General features: G+C 48.5%; 1 long non-coding RNA gene across 3 annotated transcripts in view; it reads right to left on the bottom strand.

Moving 5' to 3' along the window:
* Positions 1–844: 844 nt before the first annotated feature.
* The window catches only part of LOC120403051, a 41,781-nt gene continuing 31,479 nt past the window's right edge, over positions 845–11,146 (bottom strand). For all 3 annotated transcript variants that reach the window (XR_005597441.1, XR_005597442.1, XR_005597443.1), the window contains one exon: positions 845–3,154. This is a non-coding gene — a long non-coding RNA (uncharacterized LOC120403051). The remainder of the gene's footprint in view (positions 3,155–11,146) is intronic.

Genomic DNA, 11,146 nt, shown 5'->3' with positions numbered 1-11,146 from the left:
CTGTTTTCCAAACAAAACATAGCCAGTTCCTTCAGCCTTTGCTCGTATGGCTTGTGTTCCATCCCTCTCATCATCTTTGTCACTCGCCTCTGGATCCTTTCCAGTTTCTCCACATCCTTTCTAGACATTGGTCACCAAAACTGGACACCGTACTCCAGCTGAGGCCTAATCAGCACTGAGTAGAGCGGTATTGTCGCCTCCCATGACTTGCATGCTATACCTCTGTTAATGCAACCTAAAATTGCATTTGCTTTTGTGCAACAGCATCGCACTGCTGACTCCTGCTGAGGTTGTGATCCACCACAGCTCTCAGATCCTTCTCAGCAGTGCTGCTGCCAAGCCGGTTATCCCCCATTCTGTATCTGTTCATTAGTTTTTTCTTCCCTACCTTACATTTGTCTTAGTTGAATTTCATTTTGTCATCTATAGCCCAGTTCTCCAATTTATCAAGATCCCTCTGAATCTTAGCTCTATCCTCCAAAGTGTTGGCAGTGCCCCCAGCTTTGTGTCATCTGCACATCTTTTCAGCATGCTCTCTATTCCTATATCCAGGTCATTAATAAAAATGTTAACACCAGCCCCAGAACAGATCCCTGTGGAACCTCACTTGACACCTCCCTCCAATCCGACATCATTCCATTAATAGTTACTCTTTGTTTGTGGCTGTTTAATTATGTATCCACCTAATGGTAGTTCTGCAAAGCCCACATTCCTCCAACTTACTTATCAGAATCAGTCTCATCATCTGTTATATAAGGGGCTGCTTCACAGTCGTGTGAGATTTGTGCTTCCTTCTCTTCCCAGAGGCCCAAGGCCGCCTCCTCTATGTGCCCCAGAGGCTTGATTGGGTCACGTGACCTTCATTTTCCCAACCTGGCTGTGTCACAGGTGGGACTTAAAGCCCAGCCACTCAGTGTCAGCCGGCTTGGATGCATGCGGGATCCAAAGTTCTGACAGACTGGGTGACCATTCATTGGGGGACTCTGATAACCTGATCATAGCTGGATATAGTTCAACATCTGAGCATGCACCACAGTTCTGTTAGGGCCCACTCCAAAACACATTGAAGGCAGCAGAAAGAGTCCCATTGACTTTGCATCAGGCTAGCAAATGCTCTGCCTGAGCTGAACCAGCCTTTCATGCCGCTGAGCCAACTACTGTTGGGTGCTAATTAGAAGTAAGACAGTGACAGCTCAGGTCAAATGTGTCCCTGCTGTAACTCCACTGAAGTCAGGGGAATTATGGTCAAGATGGAGTTGGCCCCATTACAGCTCTAGCTCTTCTGTCCAGGAAGGCTGTTGTACAATCAGGTTTGTCATCTGAAACCAAAGTTATAAAAAGCACATGGGAGAGAGGCCAGGATGCATTTACGACTCAGACTGGGACGCATTACAATGCATTGAGGAATTTCTATTTCTGTGTAATTAAATCAAAGTTCAGAGTCAGCAATATCCAAACCGACTCCGGTGCAGGTACTCAGCTCAAATTCAGCAGCCTTGTGCAAAGTCCCGTCAGACCCACCAAGGTGACTGACAAGCATCACTTTATTCTATCTGTATCCCTTTGCAGGGTGGATGTCGGTGTTTTTTTCTGCAGTGGGGGGTGAAACATGCCAGCCTATTTAAATCCTGGGATGGGGGTGGAGCCCACCAAAGGGACAAAAGGCCCACCCCCCAGATGATGTTTGGGGACCTAGCATCTAGAAATATTGGGTTGCCATCCCTGGAGACCGAATCCTTTGTGCATCCACAATGCAGGCAATGACATGTTACCCTACTGTGCACCTCCACTTTACCTCATTACCCTACCACGTGCCTCCAATCTCTCTCAGATGGGTAAGAAAGAAGTCCACATGAAGAACCTTCAGTGTGCATTCAAGCCTTCATTTTGTAGCAGAAACTTGACACCCAGACTGTGTTTGGGAAGCTGAAGTGGGGCCAAAACCCCTGAATTGTTTTACCCTGGTAGAACTATGGGGTTTCTACCACTGACTTCTAATGACTCTGCCCACCGGCCCTGTCCATGCCTGTTCTTAAACTCTTGGGGGCCTGATTCTGATCTCCCAGTTAAAATCAGTGGAATTGCCCTGGGGCAGATGGTGTCACTGAAATCAGAATCTCTGCCTTGCTCCCTCTACCAATGGGGTAATAGTGGGTGGTTGTGGGGGTGCTTGTGTGATGTAGACACGTTTTCTTAAACTAAAGGATCCATGCTTTCCCTTCACTGTAATAAGCCAGATCTTCAGCTGGTGTAAACTGGCATCACTCCAATATGCCAGTTTACAGCAGCTGAGCATCTGGCCCGTTTGTGTGAGAGAGACAAGGGGCCCGTAGGGGCACTGGAGAGGGATGTGGTGAATGAAGAGTTTAATCAGCTATTTAGGGCATGACTCTTGGTATGCCAGAAAAAAAGCAGCAATGGGCCTAGGTGCAAGGGATGGACTCAGATATGCCCATGTGGGACACCACCCCCGAGTCCTCTGACATACTCCACTAGGTTTGAATGTAGGAACCATGTTGGCAGCATCTGCCCAAAAGAGACATTGGACCAAAGGATCTGTCCCCCATCTCCTTTCTGTGCTGCCCTGGCAGGCTGTCCCCACCCAGAGAAACCCAGCCGGCGGGTAGCTTGCACTACCGACATACCCACACCAGCCACCACTCCAGCCATATGTTCCACCAGCAGAACCTTGGCCCCCTAATGTTGAAAGTCTGGAGGATGCTCAGGTCATGGAGGCGATTCACCCTGGTCTTTTTTTCTCACCCCACATCATCGGAGTAAGGAGTCAGGATAGAGTTATATTCTGGCCACATGTTTAGCCCCCAAAATTGCAGGAGTTGAGAAATGGAGAAGCGGCGGGAGACTCCCCCGCTCTGCTTCTGTGTTCAGCCAACAGTTCAGACCAGGTGGGGGAGCAGGTTTGAGAGAACCCCACGTCTTGTCCTTGAGCATTCCTTGGACTGTGGATGGCCCCTCACACTGGGGCTAGCTAGGGCAGAGTCTTTTCAGCCAAGGGCATTCTTGTCTATGCCATTTGCATCTCCTTGATCGGCTACAGCGCAAGTTCACTGAGCTTCAGAGCACACTGCAAAGTCTGTTTCTTTGCTCAGCCTTTTTCTGATTGATTGAGCAGAGTGTGTTAGGAGGAAGGGACCTGCAAGTTTAAGGGGAGAAGGGATTGTGGAGAGCTATTTTATTATTGTTGACATGCCATTTTAGATTGAACATAGATCGTCCTTATAAATGATCAGTGTATAACCAGCTAGAGGAACAGGATGGTCCCGTTATTATAATTAGGGAAAACAAATAAATACAGTAGCTTTGGCTTTGCATTTCTATAGCCTCCTTCAGGTGAGGATTTCAAAGCATAGATATTATTTAACTAACACCCCTTTTTTGGCAGCTGATTGGATCCATGCTGCAGCTAGGTAAACTGAGGTACAGAGCGGTTATGTGATTTACCCAGAGTTAAACACGGAGTGATAGTTGGAGCTGGGGATAGAAGCCACTCCCCCACAGAGCCAGGGCTAAACCCAGGAGCCTCCCATAACCTGTTCTAACCCCAGACTGAGGCCTAATAGCAAGACCAAAGAAACAGTCTGATGATGATGAAGATGGTGATACCAGTGAGGGAAGCAAACGGTGCAAAAACCAGGCAAACGGCTTTGCATCCATGGTTAACATTTCTTTTTTGTAAAAGGACACTATAAGGAATTTGGCTTTGATCAGTCTGGCTGGAATAGGTTAAAGATGGGCTGAGAGAGAAAATTACAGTGAGCCTTGTACTTTTCCAATGTCAGTTAATGTACGTCACCAAGAACCCGCTGAATTAATTCAGAGAGTCCATGTGAGTAATGCCTCTCCTTAAAGACCAGTACCTTGGAGGCACAGCAGAGACTGAATACAATAGTCTAATATAGACGCATTTCCATAAATGCACAAACAGCAGCCTATAAATAACTCGACGAGTTTACAGCTGCTCTCATGTGATCCTGCTCCCTGCATCTTCTCTTGCCATCTATCACCATGGTGACGGCATCACATGGCCACCAGCCATTCATTCACAGCAATTTCAAGCGGTCATAGGGAAGAGGGGGCGTAAATAATGAATGATTTTAAAAGATCAAATTTCCGATCTTTGGGAGGAAAATACAAAGTGCTGGTTTGATTGGGAACGTGTGACGGGAGAATGACGGATCCTCCTCAGAAAGGAGGCTGGAGAAGCATGTTGATGGGCACGATCTAAATACGATAATAGACTAGGAGAAGGAAGACAGACAGAACCTGTTCCAGAGCTTAGCCACCCTTATACATAGTTTATAGTTTTTCCCCAATATCTAATGTAAATATCCCTTGCTGCAGCCTAAGGAAAGTCCTTGTCCTCCTCTCGGTGGACATGAAGAAGGGAATCACCATTTTCTTTATAGCAACCTTTTACATATATGAAGACTTATCAATCTGCTCTTTTCTAGACTAAACATGCCCAGTTCTTTCACCCTTTCCTCACAGCTCATTTTTGTTCCACTCGCCTAGACTCTCTCCAGTTTCTTTACATCTTTCTTAGAGTTGGGTGCCCCAAACTGGACGCAGTTCTCCAGGAGAGGCCTCCCCCGTGCTGAGCAGACCAGGGCAACTACCTCCTGTGTCTCCCATTCCCTGGTAATACTCCCTAGAATGGCATTTGCCTTTTTAGCAACAGCATCGCATTGTTGACTCCTAATTAATTTGTGAGCTACTATAACCTCCAGCCCCTTTTCTGCAGTACTATGGCCTGGCTAGTCATTCCCCACTGGCACTTTTCATCTATGGCTCTTAACACATTGTACAAAGGGGGTCGGTATCATTAACCTCTTTTTATAGATGGGGAAACTGAGGCACCAGGAGATGAAATGGCTCACTCAGGATTACACTGTGTGCCAATGGCAGAGCTGGGAGTAGAACCCAGATCGGTTAATCTGAATGTTCCCAAGGCCCCTTCTCAGAAGAGGGGGGGCTTTGGGGAAAAAGGGGGTCACATTAACTTAGAAGAGGCTGAAGGCCAAATTCTGATTTCACTTACACTGGTGAGAATCAATACTTACTTCCCTGAAGTCACCGGTTGACGTCCTAGCTAGCTCCCTTGAAGTCAATGGCAAAACTCCCATTGACGTCAGAGGAGCCAGGATTTCACCCCTTACTGTAATAATCAGCTTTTATAACAACACTTCTCAATAGCAGATCATAAAGTACTTAACAAAATAGATAGTTATAATTAGCCCCATGTTACAGATGGGGAAACTGAGGGGCAGAGCGGGGATGAAGTTCAGCCAGCAGGCTAGTAGCAGAGCTAGGAACAGAACTTGCATCTCTCAGTCCCACTGCAGTGTGCCATCCACTAGGGTGCTCTGCTTCCCCAGCCTAGCCTCTCTAGCAAGGTATTTAGTCTGTGCTCCTCACCAGTGTCAGCTTACCCAAGAGCAGAATTTGGCAGTGTGGCATTAAGGGACTTAAGTTACCACAAGGCAACACAAATGCTCAGTTGAATTAAGGGATAACTAGTGACAAGAGAATCTGGAAAAACCTGGTACAGTTGGGACAAGGAGTTAGACCTTGAACATTGACGGGAACCTGATTGGAACTATCAGAACGTCAACAACAACAATGAGGGTCCATAGCACCGAACATCCATAGCCACAGTGCGTGGCTTCATTCAAGGCGCATAAAAGCTCCACAGGGTTATTACTGAGCTGGTGCAGCCAGGTTAATTGCAGACAATCATGTGGCCACTGCCAGTCCATAGCCAGGCAAATCTCCTGTTGACTTCAAGCCCGATCTTCAGGCCTCAATGCACAGTGTCTATCACCGAGGTGGGTACCTGACCACAAAGCACGAGCCGGCAATGACTAGTGAGGACTTCAGTCCTCTCCAGGCCACATCTCAATAATAGATCCCTATTCCTGCTAAAAATCAAACCATCTTCTGCTCAACGGTTGCTGCTGGCAACACGCATGAAAGGCCTCCTGCTGTCTTGTTCAAGCAGCATCCATGGTTTAGATCCGTATAAGAGGATCGGAAGTACACAGGTTTGACAAATCAGTCAAATTGCCTTCTTTTGAACCTCCTGGGGCTTCAAAACTGGGATGAAAGCTTTGTGAGACGAGTCTTTTCCCCTGGGGGGGAGGGGATTTCAGGCAAGTGTCATGGCAACGGGCAATCTCGGGGGAATTCAACCTTTTGCATCAAGACAGGCAGGTGAAAAAAATGACTTTTTAAAAGGAAATTTATGTGAATTTTTCCAAACCTCAAAAAAAAAATCCAGTTTGAGTTCAGACTGAGGTTTGTATCGGTTCTTGATCTTCCAGACAGTAGGTCGGGGCCATTAGTAGTTTTCTTACCCTACCCTCCATCCCCTTAGAGATAATAGCAAACCATGGAGACAGCTACAGTGAACTTGGGCCCACAATCACAATTCTTAACCAACTAATTGTGCACCGAGACTTGGCTCTGAGTTTCGATTGCTAACCAGCCAGGCCAGCCAAACACGACCCTGCAGCTGCTCACTGGTCGATGCTACTTTAACAGACGTCACCCAGGAACAGCCGGAGGCTTGTTAACCAGCTAGCGTAGTTAGCAAGGGGCAGATGGGCACCGGCTAACCCGTCTGTGCAGCTGAGAGAGGAAGCACAGGGAAACCGCTCGCTGCTGGTTAGCTGGGTGCTGCCAGAATCTTGGGGAAAGGAGCAGGGGAGCTGCAAAAGCAGAACTGAGGAGCTTTGGGAGAAAAAGCCCCTAGCTTTGGCTGATGGATGTTTATCACCCTTCCCCAAAGCCGTCTGCCTGGCTCAAAAAGACTGCTCATATTTCACAGCTGTCATGTGATTTTTCCAAGGTATATTTTAAGCCTCATCTTGACGTCACACCTTCTTCTCCATCTCCCTGGGATTCTGCTTTGTATATTTCCAGGAGAGCAGGGACCAGAGCTTCACCTTCAACTCCATCCTCTTTTCTGGCTGGCAAGGCACTGGCTAACTGGCCATAAAACAACAACAAGGATTCCCAGGAGGGCTTTCTCTTTCCCCATCTATGGGTATTGTCCGCACTGCAAACAACAAAACCCCACGCCAAAAAGAACACAGCAGCAGCTCTTAGAGCCAGGCTCCACAGACTGCAGCTCACACTCCGGCATTGAAAATAGCACCATAGACATTCCCACTTGGCTGGAGCTGGGGCTCTCAGACCCACTCCCTTGCCAGGTTTCAGAGCCTCAGCAAACATCTACACAGCTATTTTTAGCATGGTAGCATGAGCCCAAATCTGTAGATCGGAGCTGTGAGACTCCAGGCTGCAGGTGGTGGGTTTTTTGGGGGGAGGAAGAGGGCAGTGTAGACTTACCCTTGGTCCCTCAATCACTCCTGCTGTCTCTTTTTCCCTGGGGCATAGCAATCAGACCCTCCATTCTCCTTAACCACTGCACAGAAAGCCTTACGTTTCAGCAGCTGAACAGAGCTGGTGATGAGGGAGTTGATACTTGATACCCCGCTCTGGTAAAACAAGAGTTGGCTGGAACATGAAGACTAAATCACCAAGCCAGATGACTATTCTTTATATCAGGGTAGCCCCCCAAAGGAGAATCAGCTACATCATTGTGCTATGCTCTGTCCATACGCACAGCAAGAGACAGCTTCCGCTCTGAAGTGTGTACCATCTAACTTGACAAGGGGTGAAAATGAGGCGTATTATCCCCATTTTACAGATAGAGGATTGAGGCATAGAGAGATTGCACATGGTCACACAGGCCATCTGTGGTAGAGCCAGGGTCTGAAGGCAGAACTACTAATCCCAGATCCGGCTCAATCCTGCAAATCCACAGATCTCTAGGGAAACCCCACAAGCAGCACCAGGTGGGGTTGGGATGTGCACCCCTTTGTGCATTGCTGGAGAGTTTGAGTTGGTGTGATTTTGTCCATCTTGGCAACATGGCTGCAGAGCATGCAACATCATTTTTGAATAAAATGAGCAGCTGAAGGCAGGCCAGACTTCATGCAAAATGTAACAATCTCACGAACTCCATTATACCATGCCTGGTGCAAGGCCATCGCCATGGTCACTCCAGCTGGTGCAACAGTCCTTAGTAGACTCTGCATGTTGGATGTTTTGAGGCCTTAGCCCCAAGCCCACCCTTACTCTCAGCAGAGTGATGCAACATGATTAGTTTGTGTGGTGAATTTAGCGCCAGGGCAAGGTGCCAGGTTAACAACTATGGAAAGAACTCTGCTTATCCCCCGCATGGCAGCAGTAGGGTGCACGTACAGACCCAACCTGTTAGCAAGACTCATCCCCTGACATGCAGAGTCCACTCCTAAGCAGAAGGCAGCTCACTCCTCATGTCCGTTCCATCCTCAACCACTGGCCTGTCTGATCCCAGGGTGCTGCTGAATGCCAGGTGTGGGGCTGCAGTTCTCTGATGGGGACACCCGGGGCCCAACTCTCCTTTCACATGCACCAGTGTCAACCAGGCATCCACAAAGTCAGTGGAGTTCGCAGTCGATGTACATGAGATCAGACGGACTGAACTGAGACCACAGATTCGTTTCACACAGGCCCCTCCACAGCCGTCGGTTGGTAATGATTTGCCGTCTACTGCCCTGGATCAGTAGAACAAGCTCATCCAATGTCCTAAAGCATTTAAGGACAGGTCACTGGATCAGAGCACAGATTTATTCCCATGACATCAGCTCGGAGTCTGGCTGCCAGCTCCTAGATGAGGATCCTCTTCACGGAGTTGCTAGCAGAGTTGGACGAGATGATGTCTCATGAGCTCTGTTGGCTTCTCCCAGCTGAGGATCTGGCCCACGACATGCACTGAACCTCTTGGAAAACACCTGCCACATGAACATTGGTGGCCAGAGATGAGCCTGGACAGCTATTAAAGATTAGCTTCTGCTCATGATCACGTTGAACAGGACTTTCCTACACAACAAATCCTATTTATTTCATTGGGGCAAATCACTGAGGGAGGGCCCAATTCCACACCCTCAGGTCCTGGATGTTGAAGCCACAGCACCACCAGCTTCAGTATGGCATAGGCCAGCCTGAGGAATTACCCAGGGCTCCGGGTGGGGGTGTACCGGCCACCGTAAAGCCCGTGCTGCTTGGGCCCAGGCTAGCTCAGGTATGTCAACTGCAGCTACAATCCAAGCCCATGACTGCAGTCTAGCCAGACCTCCTCTCTAGGGCCTCGCACTCTCTTGCTGCTTAACAGCCCTCTCTTCCTGGCCAGTCCCTGAGTTTTACACGGAGAATCGCCTTAGTCCGAGGCTGCCCGCAATGGCCTTGAGAGGGTGAGCCTCAGTGTCCACCCTCCTTTTGTGCAACTGTTTTGTAAACACAAAAGCAGCTTGGAAAGGTCAGGCAAAGGAAAGGGCTTGAATCCACCCTGCACGGCTCCGGGTGCAATTTCTAAAGGGCACCTTTAGCACTCTCTCTCTGGGGAGTTTCACCTCGAGTACTTATGTAACACTGACAGACTCCGGCCATCAGTGGGCGGAATCGGACCTGGGACCTCTGGAGCTTAGTGCAAGAATCTCTACTGCATGAGCTAAAAGCCAACAGGCTGTTAGCTGAGGCTGTAGAGCAGATTCAATCTCTCTCTCAGTGGTCGCAGTGCCACTAGATGGGAGAACACCACACCCAGTAGGTGTGTGGGATACACTTATATATCAGCTTACGCTGGGCAAGCCACGAGCACCTTTTACCATCACCCCCCGACTGCAGGTAGGTTCAGATGATCTGAGCTTTCACTGTAGATCTCACACCACAGCTGTTCCCGGTCTACTCAGAGGATTTGATCACCTGACTAGAGAGTTATCCTGGGTTCATTCAAAGGACAAAGTGGTTGGTAAAGCCCATCCCAGCTCTTGGCCTGGAAAGAATCATCTACAACAAGGCAAAAGTGTTCGGAAGGGAGAGCGGATGGAAGGAACTTGAACTCGGAAGGAGATTTTGGTGTATTAAGGGCTTTCCCCAGTTTAGGATAGGATAGGCTATGGGACAGGATGGCACTGAGGTGCATGAAACACTGATGGATGGGTCTGTGTTTTGTCCCCTTTGCCAGTCCACACTGCAAATCATCTGACTTTAAGGCTGCATCTACAACGAGGAGTTTCTGACATTGCTAGCACTAGTGCACAGGAGCAGGTGTAGCCCAGGGGTGGTGTTTTTACCCTTGTGCCATCTAACCTTGCCCAAAGCAGGCCCAGCTAATGGTTCCAAAGCAACCAACCAACCAAACCACACCAACCCGCATCCTGTCCACACCAGCGTTCCCAGCATTGCTAGCACTGCACCAGCAAAGACAAAGTCCCCAGGCCTGATTCTCCTCTGATGCCAGAGCGGATCCCCAGCAGAGCACGTTGGGAATTTTTCAACAAAGTGGGTTTTTGTCAGAAAATGCGGATTTGTCAAAACTAAAAACGTTGTGGGAAAATCTCTTTTGGTGAAGCTTTTAGTCCAGGAAGGTTTCTCAGGCCAAGCATGAAATCTCTGGTGAAAATAAAAGAGACAGACAACCCAGAGCGGCCAGGTGGGTAGGGCGCCCATAGGGGAAACGCAGGTTCAAGGCCTTGGTCTGAATCAGGCAGGACAGGAACTAGAATCTGAGTTTCTCAGTGAGTGCCCTTACCATTGGGATATTGGCTGTTATTTAGTGGTGGGTCGGTCTGTCTGTCTGTCTCCCCCCTCCTCCACCCCTCCAATGCAGGATGGCAAAAATATTTGAAGAAACATTTCCTGCCCAGCTCTAACAAGATGTTTTTCTACTGAAGTCAGAGTTACACAGGCATAAGTGAGAGAAGAATCAGGTTCTACACACAATTTGAGCTTGACTGTGGCCAGAGAGGGCTCTAACGTGCTTTGGCAGATCAGGGTAGACGGAGCCAAATTGGGCTGGAACAACCAACTGTAACTGAGGCTAGTTCTGGACATGCGTCTAGCTTGGATTGGCCCCATTAGTTCTAGCCCCCCAAAGTTCAGTCTGTGTTTGAGTGTGATGTTTAAATACAGTTGTTTAGCCAGTATAAATGGGGAAATTACTGATTGCTAGATCCTCCTGCCCCGCTGTGCTAGGCACAGTATAAACATATAACCAAGACATAGCCCAGATCCTCCA

Source organism: Mauremys reevesii, linkage group 4, assembly GCF_016161935.1.
Source record: "Mauremys reevesii isolate NIE-2019 linkage group 4, ASM1616193v1, whole genome shotgun sequence".
NCBI lineage: Eukaryota > Metazoa > Chordata > Testudines > Geoemydidae > Mauremys > Mauremys reevesii.
The sequence above is the reverse complement of the archived record's forward strand: the minus strand, read 5'-3'. Positions and strand labels throughout refer to the sequence as shown.